This window comes from Dendrobates tinctorius, unplaced genomic scaffold (genome assembly GCF_039654945.1).
Source record: "Dendrobates tinctorius isolate UK_male_01 unplaced genomic scaffold, ASM3965494v1 ptg000320l, whole genome shotgun sequence".
In the NCBI taxonomy this organism is placed as follows: Eukaryota; Metazoa; Chordata; class Amphibia; order Anura; family Dendrobatidae; genus Dendrobates; species Dendrobates tinctorius.
Window position 1 is genome coordinate 1,756,958 of NW_027361987.1, and position 13,912 is coordinate 1,770,869.

The 13,912-nt window shown below is 44.9% G+C and overlaps 2 pseudogenes; both read left to right on the forward strand.

Annotated features, from left to right (window-relative positions):
• LOC141073916 (uncharacterized) overlaps positions 1-2,075 on the forward strand; it is a 71,100-nt pseudogene extending 69,025 nt beyond the window's left edge.
• Positions 2,076-12,174: 10,099 nt separating this feature from the next.
• LOC141073943 (uncharacterized) lies at positions 12,175-13,900 on the forward strand (annotated as a pseudogene).
• The last annotated feature ends 12 nt before the right edge of the window (positions 13,901-13,912 follow it).

A 13,912-nucleotide genomic window follows, 5' to 3' on the forward strand; every position in this document is an offset into this window, starting at 1 on the left:
TCGCACACATGTGGCTCCGCTCCATACACCTCGTACACAAACGGCTCCGCTCCGTACACCTCGTACACACGCGGCTCCGCTACGTACACCTCGTACACATGGCTCCTCTCCGTACACCTCGTACACAGGCGGCTCCGCTCCGTACACCTCGTACACATGTGGTTCCGCTCCGTACACCTCGTACACACGCGGCTCCGCTCCGTACACCTCGTACACACATGTGGCTCCGCTCCGTACACCTCGTACACACGCGGCTCCGCTCCGTACACCTCGTACACACACGGCTCCGCTCCGTACACCTCGTACACACGCGGCTCCGCTCCGTACACCTCGTACACACGCGGCTCCGCTCCGTACACCTCGTACACACGTGGCTCCTCTCCGTACACCTCGTACACACGCGGCTCCACTCCGTACACCTCGTACACACATGTGGCTCCGCTCCGTACACCTCGTACACACATGTGGCTCCGCTCCGTACACCTCGTACACACACGGCTCCGCTCCGTACACCTCGTACACACGCAGCTCCGCTCCATACACCTCGTACACACACGGCTCCGCTCCGTACACCTCGTACACACACAGCTCTGCTACATCCACCCTGTAACTCCTCCTGACCCCACCCATAAACTTCCCCTCATCCAGCACCATGACAACCAGCACAGCAGAGTCCTGCACACACTGAGGCCCCTGATCATGTGACCCCTGACTCCTCCCCCCCTGTGACCTCATCACAGGTCCTGTGCACAGAGCAGCTGTAGAAATCTCCGGCCTCGGGGGTCTCACCAGACTTCGCTCTTTTCTTGCAGGGGCCGCAGTGGATTTCATCCTGGATCCATAGAGCTGAATAGAGGAGCGATGTTCCTTCACTCTGATGGGAATTGATGGTGACGTTTGTCCAACGTCCACGTCACCGAGTAAATCCCCCCAGGACTGCAGCCGGTAAAGACCCCGATATCCACAGGTGTCCCCTCTAATTGGGGGAAAGGGACAGAAAAGCCTCTTATCCCGAGGGGAAACCCTGTACATGGAGACATCGGCCTCAGATCTCTTCTGTCCTGTTCTTCCAGAAAAGCCTCAAACTTCTGTGTGTGACTCAGAGCTGAGATCTAACGGGAGAGAAGATTCCAGTGCGGGGAAGACGCGAAACCTTCATATAGACGGCCGGTGGGGATGGAGGCAGTGACCGACTCTGGCCAAATCTGTCTCTAGAGCCGCAGTAGAAGATGAAGATGTCGTCCTCATCATGAAGGAGTTATTTCTCATGTCGCGTGTAATGAATATCTCCTGCAGTATTGCTAATGCCGATTCCAGTGTCGGTAATGAGACGAGAATTAGCGTTATGGAAGATGAGTCTATGAGGAACGTGTTCAGCTGCCGACTCCGAGGAGGAAACTGCTTGTTGTCTGTGGCCTAAATATATAGGTTTTATTAGTAGCTGTCGGGGAAGAAAACTAAACCCTGTAAGATAATAAATCTCCTCATATGTTTCCCTTATTCTCTCCAGTAATTGTATTATTACACAGGATTCTTATGATGTTACATCGGATCATCTTCTTCTCATTCAGGTCTCTACAATATCGGATCCTCTCAGTGAAGATCTTCTACAGAAGAGAATTTTCCTGATTTACCCATCAAGGATGGATATGGACAGAGACAAGATGGCGGAGAGGATGTTACACCTCACCCTAGAGATCCTCTTCCGTCTCACTGGAGAGGTGAGAGATTCTGATGACGTCACATTACATCATTCTTATCTATGGGAATAACAGATGGACAGAACTGGAGAGGTGAGGACTCTGGAAATGTCTGTGGTGAGATTTATTAATGTGTCTCTCCATTACCAGGATTACACAGTGGTGAAGAAGACCTCTAGTGATCGCTGTCAGGACCCTGTGTCTGAGAGATGTGGAAGACCCCTGAGCCCAATCACGGGGCCTCCACCTCACCCCCTGATCCATGAGGACATCAATGACCAGAATATCCTAGAACTCATCTACAAGATGATGGAGCTCCTGACTGGAGAGGTGACACTGCTGGGAATGCTGGGACATTATACAGTAACGCTATGAAGGGATCGGGGGGATGACGGTATCATTGTATGTGTCAGGTTCCTATAAGGTGTCAGGATGTTGCTGTCTATTTCTCCATGGAGGAGTGGGAGTATTTAGAAGGACACAGAGATCTGTACAAGAACGTCATAATGGAGGTTCCCCAGCCCCTCACATCGCCAGGTAATAGACAGGACTAAATACACACGGCCTATAATTATCTGTATGTAGAGAATGAATTCAGTCCCTGTATGTGTTTCCTCCAGATCTATCCAGTAAGAGGACAACACCAGAGAGATGTCCCCATCCTCTTCTTCCACAGGACTGTAGCCAAGAAGATCCCAGTGCTCCTCAGGATCATCAGGTAGATGGAGAGAAGGTGTCAGGAGATCTCCCCTATGATGTGTAGACGGCTGTGAAGGTCTTGTGCTCAGTCTTGTTTTATCCTCCAGTATTATATGTTTTATACTTGTGTAATGAGAGCGGTGGAGATGGCAGGATTAGAGCTGATCATAGATGGGACTTCTCCATCTGTCGGTGACTTTTACAATATTTGTTTCAGGGTGAAGATCTGACCCATATTAATACTACAGAGACATATGTGAGGGGTGATGAGTGGTGTAAAGAGGAGATTCCCACATATGACTACCCAGGTGAGTAGTAACCATTAAATACAGAGAAGTCACAGATTCCTCTCAGTCACCGTCTGTGGCTGCTTTATCGGTGGTGTAGTCCGGCCGTATTACCATGATCACCATTTTGCCTCTAGACCACAACATTCTCCTCCACCCAAAACTGTGCAAATGACTTTGGGCATTGAAAGCCCTTTTCTATAGAACTTACAACCTGGAGGATCCACCTACCCCCTGGGATTAGTGTGAGGGTGATCCCTTAAAGCGAGATCTATATAATTACTTGTACCTGACCAAATATAGGCCGAGTGCACACTTAAAGGGTCACACTGGACGCAAAGTTAGGCCGGGATCACACTACTGTGTGTGATGCAAGAAAGTTGCACGAGTCTCTCGCATCAACACCCGTCGCTTCCGCCGCTATTCGGGATTGGAGCTGCGGCTGCATAGAAATCCTAAAGTTTATTCTCAAGACAAAGAGACAGGACTTAGACAGGTAATGACCAGAGTCTTCTAAACTATAAAGCCAAATGACAGCGTACGTAGAATGTGCTGACAAGATAGAAAATCACTTGTAGAAAAATATTATGCTGGGCCTGTAAGAGAAAGCGGAGGGTAATGATGCTGTTGGCTTCCTAGATCCCTGAGATCTTATCGGATGAATCTTCTCTCCCTTCTGTGCTGCTGAATGTCTCATGGTCACTAGGGATGAGCAAGTATACTCGTTAGGATTTGGTACTCGCGGTACTCGAATCCTGGCGAGTATTTCACAACTCACCTCTCTAAGCTGTGCGTGGCTGATGGCTGTAATATACATTTATTCCCGCCTGCAGGAGATGTGTTGGCTCCAGCCCTGGTGTCATGGAGTCACTCCACGTCATAAATTAGATTGTTTTTGATCCTAAGGAATTCAGATTATTGCACAATCTCCCCTGAAATGGGGAGCAATATTATTTTCTCTAATCTTCTGCTCAGGATCCATAGTAGCTCCAATGGTCCACCATAAATGAGGGCAACTCTGGTTTACTGTTGTGTAATCTGTATTTGTAGTTTTCAGTTAATGACATTCCCGTGCTCTGAGGCGGGGCTGTGGGTGGGGCTCTGGGGCAGGCTGTGGGCGGGGCTTTATGTGGTGCGCTGATTACATATTCATCTGTATTGGCTTATGACAGGTCGCTGATCCCTCACTGACCTGCCCCCCATTATTACATAATGCATATAATAATAACATTGATATTATTGTTGATAATGCCTATAATATTGTGGCTATTGTGAGGCTTAGAAAGAAATTACATCCAGCAAAATGACACCAGCGGCGCCTGTCCAGTAGCCTCTATCTCTTACTTATAGGTGCTACTGCACAGGCGCCGCCATCACCGGTGACATTTTGCTGGTTGGCTCTATCTTCTCTGCTCTCCATATCCCAAGGATTGCCTTGCTCATCGCCCTTTAACACCCTCACATGGAATCTGGACTTACACAGGGACCCCTAGGCTTGTACCATGGTGTTACCTGCTATTCTGTGGTGTTAGATAGCAAGAAGAATAGTCAGGTAGCTGGGTCAGAACCAGAAGGACAGAATACAGAATCAGAAGACACAAGAGTAGTCAGTAAACGGGCCACGGTCACAGCAGGAAACAAATACACAAGCCGCAAGCTGAGCACAGAGGACTGAACCAGAGGAGAACAGCGCTGTATCTGGCAGATTCCGGCCATGTGCTTTGCGCTTTAGTAGGGTGTGGTACTTTCCAATTGGCTGAAGTAGGGAGCAGATTACTCCAGCTGGACAGCAGGAACAGATCCCAGATGAGATTGGACACACCATATGCAGAAGCCCTAATATAACTAAATGACAGAAAACCAGAATAGTAGAAATCCCCATAAAGTGATTGCATTTTATAAATTAATTCACTGATGGTTATAATCTATACACACGGGGTCAAAATTGTTGGTACCCCTCGTTTAATGAGAGAAAAACCCACAATGGTCACAGAAATAACTTGAATCTGACAAAAGTAATAATCTATCAAAAATCTATGAAAATGAACAAATAAAAGTCAGACATTGCTTTTCCACCATGCTTCCACAGAATTAAAAAAAAAATAAAACTCATGAAATAGGCCTGGACAGAAATGATGGTACCCCTGAAAATAATGTGACAAAAGGAACATGATAAATCGCGGAGTGTCCACTAATTAGCATCACAGGTGTCTACAATCCTGGAATCAGTGAGTGGCCTGTATAGAGGCTGCAGATACTCACTGTGCTGTGTGGTGACATGGTGTGTATCACACTCAACATGGACCAGAGGAAGCGAAGGAAAGAGTTGTCTCAGGAGATTAGAAAGAAAGTTATAGACAAACATGTTACAGGTAAAAGTTATAAGACCATCTCCAAGCAGCTTGATGTTCCTGTGACTACAGCTGCACACATTATTCAGAAATTTAAGCTCCATGGGACTGTAGCCAACCTCCCTGGACGTGGCCGCAGGAGGAAAATTCATGGCAAATCAAAGAGATGGATAATACGAATGGTAACAAAAGAGCCCAGAAAAACTTCTAAACAAAAGGTGAACTTCAAGCTCAAGGAACATCAGTGTCAGATCCCACCATCACAACAATTTTCCTTTAAACCTCATTTTTTTTTACTTTCGCAAGGGTAATAGGAGAAAATGGACTATAAATTTTGTGTTGCAATTTCTCCTGAGCATGCCGATACCTCATATGTGGGGGAAATCTACTGTTTGGGCACACAGCAGGGCTCGGAAGGGAAGGAGCGCCATTTGATTTTTTGAATGTAAAATATGCTGTAATAATTAGCGGTTGCCATGTCGCGTTTGGAGAGCCCCTGATCTGCCTAAACAGTGGAAACCCCCAATAAGAGACACCATTTTGGAGACTAGACCCCTTTAGGGAACTTATCCAGATGTGTATTGAGCACCTTGATCCCACAGGTGCTTCACAGAAGTTTATAACGTAGAGTTGTCGAAATAAAAAAATAACATTTTTCACAAATAATTCAAATTTAGCTCCATATTTTGCATTTTCATAAGGGTAACAGGAGAAATTGCTCCATACAATTTGTTGTGCAATTTCTCCTGAGCTCGCCGATACCCCACATGTGGGAGAATACTACTGTTTGGGTGCATGGTAGAGCTTGGAAGGGAAGAAGCGCCATATTGGAGAGCAGGTTTTGCTGGAATTGTTTGTAGGTGACATGTCACATTGTCAGAGCCCCTGACATGTCTAAACAGTGAAAACCCCCAACACGTGACCCCATTTTTGAAACTAGACTCCAAGGCGCTTATCTAGATGTGTGGTGGGCTCTTTGAACCCCCAAGTGCGTCACAGAAGTTAATTACGTAGAAACGTAAAAATAAAAAATCTTTTCGCCCTCCAATTTTTATCCAAAGGGTAACAGGAGAAATTGGACCGCAAAAGTTGTTGTGCAATTTGTCCTGAGTATTCTGACACCCCTTATGTGGGGGTAAACCACTGTTTGGGCGCATGGCAGAGCTTGGAAGGGAAGGAGCGTCATATTGGAAAGGAGATTTTGCTGGAATTGTTTGTGGGTGACATGTCACATTGTCAGAGCCCCTGAGGTGCCAGATAAGCATAAGGCCCCAAAAGTGACTGCATTTTACCAAAAACTTCCCTAAATGAATTCTTCTTGTGGTGCAGTGAGCATACTGACACCACAGCTGTTCCATAGAAAAATATACCATTGGCCAGTGAAGAAAAAATAATTACATTTTTACCACTAAAATGTTGTTTTAACCCCAGATTTTACATTGGAAAATATATAGATAGGTAAATGGTCACTACACCCATAGATGAATTCACAGGGTGGTGTCATTTCCAATTCCCAGAGGGGTGTCATTTCTAAAATGTGGTCACTGTGACACTTTGGAGAGCCGCTAAGTGCCAGAACAACAGAATTCCCCCTGAAGTGACCCCATTTTGGAAATGACACCCCTCTGATAATTCATCTATGGATATAGTGACCATTTTCACTACATGGATGATTTCCAGAAACACGTAGTGGAAGTTTCAGAGCAAAAATTGCAAAAATGTCATTGTAGTGTCCAATATATTGTGCCCAGCTTGTGTCTCTGGAGACCTCCCCCCACCTACCCCCGGAAATTGTTACATCAGCTCTACTCAAATGTGTCTGTCACTAAATAAACCAAATGCTTGAATGTCAAAACAGTTCAAAAACGTGGTTCTGTGTGGAGATTGTAAAGCCGTCATGGAGGCATAAGGCTGGCAATGATGGGCATTGTGGGTAATAATAGCGGGGATCATGCCTCATTCCTCTCTAGGAACATACACGACATCTTCTCTGGGGGTTCTTTCTTGTTTCAGCTACTGGGATGAGTGCAATAAAATGTCGCTCAGTGAGTCTTCTGACATCTTCAGATTCTAAAGGATTGGCGGGGACAACATTTTCAAAACAAGATTTTCAGTGACCTTTTCCTGATAATCAAGGAAAGTATCTGCATTTCCGGCTTTTTTGTATAACACAAAAGAATTCTATGTGGCCACCTGAAACAAATACATGACTAACTTTTTATACCAGATCTATGATTTTCTTGATACCTGGTATGGCTGTAGAACCTGATCTGCAAGGTCCACACCCCATATATTTGTTGTAGTCAGTGACAGACACAGGTTTTGGAGTAGTGGATCCCTGTTGGTCTGCAGTGGCCCTTGTGGCATCTGTGTGGATCGAGCTCAGGATAAAAATATCTTTTTTATCCTTATACTTAAGGGCAAGCAGCTTTCCATTGTGTAAAGACCCTGACTGCCCCTTTCGGAACTTTTTGCTGACCAATGATTGTGTACTGTAAACCGCTGACGGTTTTTGTGAATGGTCCCACAAGCCCCTATGTTATGTTCAACCAGACTTATAAATAGAGGTATGCTGGTGTAGTAGTTGTCAACATACAGATTGTAGCCTTTTTGTAAAAATGGAGTTATCAGCTCCCAAACGACTTTTCCAGATGTCCCCAGATAAGTAGGGCATCCTGGTGGGTTTAGTTTGTTGTCTTTCCCCTCATAAATGTGAAAAGCTGATGTGTATCCGGTTGAACTCTCGCACATTTTATAGAGCTTTATTCCGAACCTTGCCCTCTTAGAAGGAATAAATTGCTTGAGGTGCAGTCTTCCTCTGAATTTTACAAGGGACTCATCAATGGAAATGTTTTCTGTTGGGGTGTAAAGCTTTATGAACTTTTCTGTAAAGTCTTCGATGATGTGTCTGATTTTGAATAGTCTGTCATGTTCAGGGACATTTCTGGGCAGGCATTGACTATTGTCGTTAAAATGCCAAAATCTCATGAGCATTTGATAACGGGTCCTAGGAAGAACGGCAGAAAACATTGGGGTGGCTTGAACAGGGCAGTTGGACAAATAGGACTGAATGCTCGTTTCTTTATCAAGCCCCATAGCGACTGTAAGTCCTAAAAATGTTTTCGTTTCTAGGACATTAGTTGGTGTCCATAAATTTGACCTAGCATAATAGGATCGTGGATTCTGGCTGATGAATTGGGACACATATAAATTTGTAAGACAATATGCTCTAGCAAGCTATCTGTCAGAAACAAATTTAAAAAAATAATTGGTCCAAAATTTTCCACCTCCACATTTATACCAGGAATGGCATTAAAATTAGGGATGAATGGAGAAGCCGAATCCGAAGCCTCCCATCTGGGAAATGCTACATCAAGAGGCAAAGCCCCTTGGACATTGGTGTGCGCCAATTCCCGAGCACTAGGGACAGCGCTAGTACTGGGCATTGTTCCCTGAGTTGGAGACATTTCTCCAGAAGCGCTATTTGTCCTTCTTGTTGTACTGGTCCTTGTGTGTGAGGATGGACCAGAATCACTGCTCATTTCTGAGCTATCACTGTCGCTGCTACTAAAGCCCTCGAAATCCACATCGCCATCTGACACTGCACTTTCTTCACTGTCAGAACATAAAAGTGCATAAGCCTCCTCTGTACTATAATACTGACCGGCCATTTTATTCGTTTTTATTTTATTTTTTCCGGAAATAGAAAACTACGACGTGACCAAATTATTGGGGAGACAATTGAGAAAAGCCTAATTCTTTACCCTACCCATAACTTTAGAATAAACCTTATCTTTAGCCTAACAGTAACCCTAACTATAGCATTAACTCTAATCTGCCTTATCTGTTTTTCCATTGACAGATGATGGACCTAATGGGGACTTGTTTTTTGTGAGATGAGAATTGGTATTATTTTTGCTTACATAAGGCTGGTTTCACATTAGCTTATTTTCCATGCAGCGCTCGGTGCCGCTAAGCCCCGCCCGCTGCCGGCTCCCTGCCCGCCCCATCCGGTCATCGCCACCTACTATCACACACGGCTGCATGCGATCTGCGCACCCTATCTTTAGCATAGGGTGCGCAGGCCGTGCGCTAGTAGAATTTTAACGTGCACTGCGCACTTTTGAAGGTGCGCCGAGCGCACCAAAATGCAACATGGTGTGTTCGGCGCACACCGGCACATCTTCAAAAGTGCAGAGCGCACGCTAAAATCCTACTAGCGCACGGCCAGCACACGGTCTGCGCACCCTATGCTAAAGATAGGGTGCGCAGATCGCATGCAGCCGTGTGCGATAGTAGGCGGCGATGACCGGATGGGGCGGGCAGGGAGCCGGCAGGGGGTGGGGCTTAGCGTCACCGAGCTCTGCGTGGAAAATAAGCTAGTGTGAAACTAGCCTAACATTGATTGGTTTCTTTTTATTGGATATTTGGGAGGCAGAATGAACAAACAGTTGAACACCGCACACTACTGGTTCATCCAACAAGGTTTTCTATTAGATGGTTAACTGTCATTGTCTTGGTAAATAATTAAAGTTTTTTTACATAGCTTGCTATTTTTATGGACAGTTTAAGTAGAAATGTTGAAAAATATAAAACTCAAGAATATTTTATTAACCCCTTAACGACCACCGATACGCCTTTTAACGGCTTTAATTAAGGGTACTCATACCTCCCAACTTTTGAAGAAGGCAAAGAGGAATAAAGGTGGCGGCGCAAAATTTTAGGCCATGCCCCTAGCCACACCCATTTTAAGCCACACCCATTTACACACACCTTTTCCTCACTCCTCTGTCCACCCCAGACTCTTGTGTCCCCTCTGTACTCCTCTGTCCACCCCAAACTCCTCTGTTCTCCTCTGTCCACCCGACTCCTGTGTCCCCTCTGTACTCCTCTGTCCACCCCAAACTCCTGTGTCTACCCCAGACTCCTCTGTTTTCCTCTGTCCACCCCAGACTTCTGTGTCCCCTCTGTACTCCTCTGTCCACCCCAGACTCCTGTGTCCCCTCTGTACTCTTCTGTCCACCCCAAACGCCTCTGTTCTCCTCAGTCCACCCCAGACTCCTGTGTCTACCCCAGACTCCTCTGTCCACCCCAGACTCCTGTGCCTCCTCTGTCCACCCCAGACGCCTCTCCCTTCTGTCCACCCCAGACTCCTCTGTCCCCTCTAGTCTCCTTTCTCTTCCTCAGACTCCTCAGTCCCCTCTGGACTCATCTGACCCCTCTAGTCCTCTGTCCCTTCTGTTCCCTCTGGACTTCTCTCTCTCCCCCAGACTCCACTGTCCCCTCCGGACTCCTATCTCCCTCAGACTCCACTGTCCCCTCCAGACCTCTCTGTCCCCGAGACTCCACTGTCCCCCCCAGACTCAGCGTGTTCCGTGTACCTGAGCGCCTGACCGCGTCCTCACAGCACCACACGCTCTCTGGGCACTTGCTGCAGGATGGGGCGCCTCTCCTTGGTGATATATGGTAGCTCTAGTTCCGGGTTCTTGCTTCCTGGGGCTGGAGGTGAGCTCTGTGCACCCTGTGGATGTGACGTGGCGAGCCCCGCACTGTGTGCGGCCTCTGCTGTATTTTGTGGTCATACACCGTGATCGCAGGATAGAAAGCTTCCCGGCTGAGACGGCGGGATAAGGACCAGAAATCGGGTCTGTCCCGCGGGAATCGGGAGGGTTGGGACCTATGGGTACTGAAACCACAGCACCGTGAATTCACGGCGCTGTGGAGTAAGTAAATAGCACCCCCAGTGTCGTATTTTCTCCGAGGTCTTGGCTGCAGGGGGTAGCCGAGACCCCAGAGAACATGAATCGGGTTGGTTTTTGCCGACCCCGCTTTTGCAATCGCCGTTATTAACCCTATAACGGCGACCGCAAAAAAAAAGCCGCGATTTTGCATTTAATTTCTCTTTCCTCTGATGTGATCGCATATCAGAGGCGAGAGAAATAGGGTCCCCTATCCCCCCCCAGTACCTCTCCGTGGTCTAGGGTCCCCTTCCGGTGGTTTTGCGTCCCGCCGGCCGGCGTCCTCCAGTGGGCGCCGCCATCTTGGATCCTGAGAAAATGGCGGGCGCAGGCACAGTGTGCCCGCCGTTAATCTGCAGGCTCCGGCTGGCAGATTCCATTCATTCATTTTGATCACTATGATAAACTATCATAGTGATCAAAATAAAAAAAAATAGTAAATAACCCCCTTAGTTAGGCAAACATAATGAAATAAAGAAAATATTTTTTTTTTTCATTTTTCCGCTAGGTCTAGGGTTAGAGTTAGGGTTAGGGCGAATTATAATTAGGGTTAGGGTTGGGATTAGGGTTAGGGGGTGTTGGGGTTAGGGTTGGAGCAAGTATTGAGGGGTTTCCACTATTTACTATTTTGGGAGTCTAAAAATTGGGGGCTAAAAAAAAATCACTTTTGTGGAAATAAAAAAACTTTTTATTTTCACCGCTCTGCGTTATAAACTTCTGTGAAGCACTTGGGGGTTCAATGTGCTCAACACACATCTAGATAAGCTCCTTGTGGGGTCTAGTTTCCAAGATGGGGTCACTTGTGGGGGGTTTCCACTGTTTAGGTACATCAGGGGCTCTGCAAATGCAACATGACGCCCACAGACCATTCCATCAAAGTCTGCATTCCAAAATGGCACTCCTTCCCTTCCAAGCTCTCCCACATATGGGGTATCAGCGTACTCAGGACAAATTGCACAAAAATTTTTCTGTTCCAATTTCTCCTGTTACCCTTAGGAAAATAAAACATAGAAGGCGAAAAAATCATTTTTGAGGAAAAAAAAATGATTTTTAATTTTCTCGGCTCTACGTTATAAACTTCTGTGAAGCACTTGAAGATTCAAAGTCTAGATAAGTTCCTTAAGGGGTCTAGTTTCCAAAATGGGGTCACTTGTGGGGGTTTCCACTGTTTAGGCACACAGGGGCTCTCCAAATGCAACATGGCATCCGATCTCAATTCCAGCCAATTCTGCGTTGAAAAAGTCAAGCAGTGCTCCTTCCCTTGCGAGCTCTGCCGTGCGCTGAAAAAGTGGTTTACCCCCACATATGGGGTATCGGCGTATTCAGGAGAAATTGCACAACAAATTTTGTGGTTCATTTTCTCTTTTAACACTTGTGAAAATAAAAATAATTGGTTCTGAAATAAATTTTTTGCAAAAAAAGTTAAATGTTAATTTTTTTCCTTCCATATTGCTTTAGTTCCTGTGAAGCACGTAAAGGGTTAATAAACTTCTTGAATGTGGTTTTGAGCAGCGCCTTGAGGGGTCTAGTTTTTAGAACGGTGTCACTTTTGGGTATTTTCTGTCATGTACACCCTTCAAAATGACTTTAAATATGATGTGGTCCCTAAAAAAATGGTTTTGTAAATTTTGTTGTAAAAATGAGAAATCGCTGGTCAACTTTTAACCCTTATAAGTTCCTAACAAACAAAAATTTTGCTTCCAAAATTGTGCTGATGTAAAGTAGACATGTGGGAAATGTTATTTATTAAGATATTTGTCTGACACATCTCTCTTATTTAAGGGCATAAAAATTTAAAGTTTTAAAATTGCAAAACTTTTTGCCATATTTCTGTTATTTTCATAAATAAACACAAGACATATTGAAGAAATGTTACCACTAACATGAAGTACAATATGTCACGAAAAAACATTCTCAGGATCAGTGGGATCCATTAAAGCGTTCCAGAGTTATTACCTCATAAAATGACAGTGGTCAGAATTGTAAAAATTGGCCTGGTCATTAAGCTGCAAACTAGCTCTGTCACTAAGGGGTTAAAAAAATTGTTTTTTTATCTTAGTAGATGACTGTACCAGGAGATCGGAGGGACAGCTGACATCTTCAATTTTTAAATCTGATGATCTTGAGATCCTACAAGATACAACTGAAGTGATTGCTATTACTCCAGATATATCATCATCCATTCACAGCAAAGATCTGTCATCTGATCCTATGAAACAGGTCCCATCTTCTGATTCATTACTGACTACTAAGGAAAATCAAAGTCACAAAAGAGGCAATAAAAAACAAACTGCTCCTAAAGCAAAGAAGTCATTTTCATGTTCAGAATGTGGGAAATGTTCTAAAAAGAAATCTCATTTTGTTACACACCAGAGAACTCACACAGGGGAGAAGCCTTTTTCATGTTTAGAATGTGGGAAATGTTTTAACCTGAAAGGAAATCTTGTTAAGCACCAAAGAACCCACACAGGAGAGAAGCCATATTCATGTTCACAATGTGGCAAATGTTTTGCACATAAATCACAAATTGTTAACCACCAGAGAGCTCACACAGGAGAGAAGCCTTTTTCATGTTCAGAATGTGGGAAATGTTTTACACGTAAATCACTGCTTGTTACTCACCATAGAACTCACACAGGGGAGAAGCCTTTTTCATGTTCAGAATGTGGGAAATGCTTTGCACTTAAATCACAATTTGTTAACCACCAGAGAACTCACAAAGGAGAGAAGCCTTTTTCATGTTCAGAATGTGGGAAATATTTTACCAAGAAACAGAATCTTGATGAACACCAAAGAACTCACTCAGGAGAGAAGCCTTTTTGATGTTCAGAATGTGGGAAATGTTTTACTCAGAATTCAAATCTTGTTACATATGAGAGAATTCACACAGCAGAGAAGCCATATTCATGTTCAGAATGTGGGAAATGTTTTAAATGGGAAAATAAACCTTGATTGCCATCAAAGAACCCACACAGAGGAGAAGCCTTTTTCCTGTTCATAATGTGGGAAATATTTTAACCGGAAAGCGCTTCTTATTAGACATCAGAGCAGTCACACAGAGGAGAAGATTTTTTCATTTTGTTAATGTGGGAAATATTTTACTTGGAAATCAGCTGTTAATAAACATCAGAGATGTC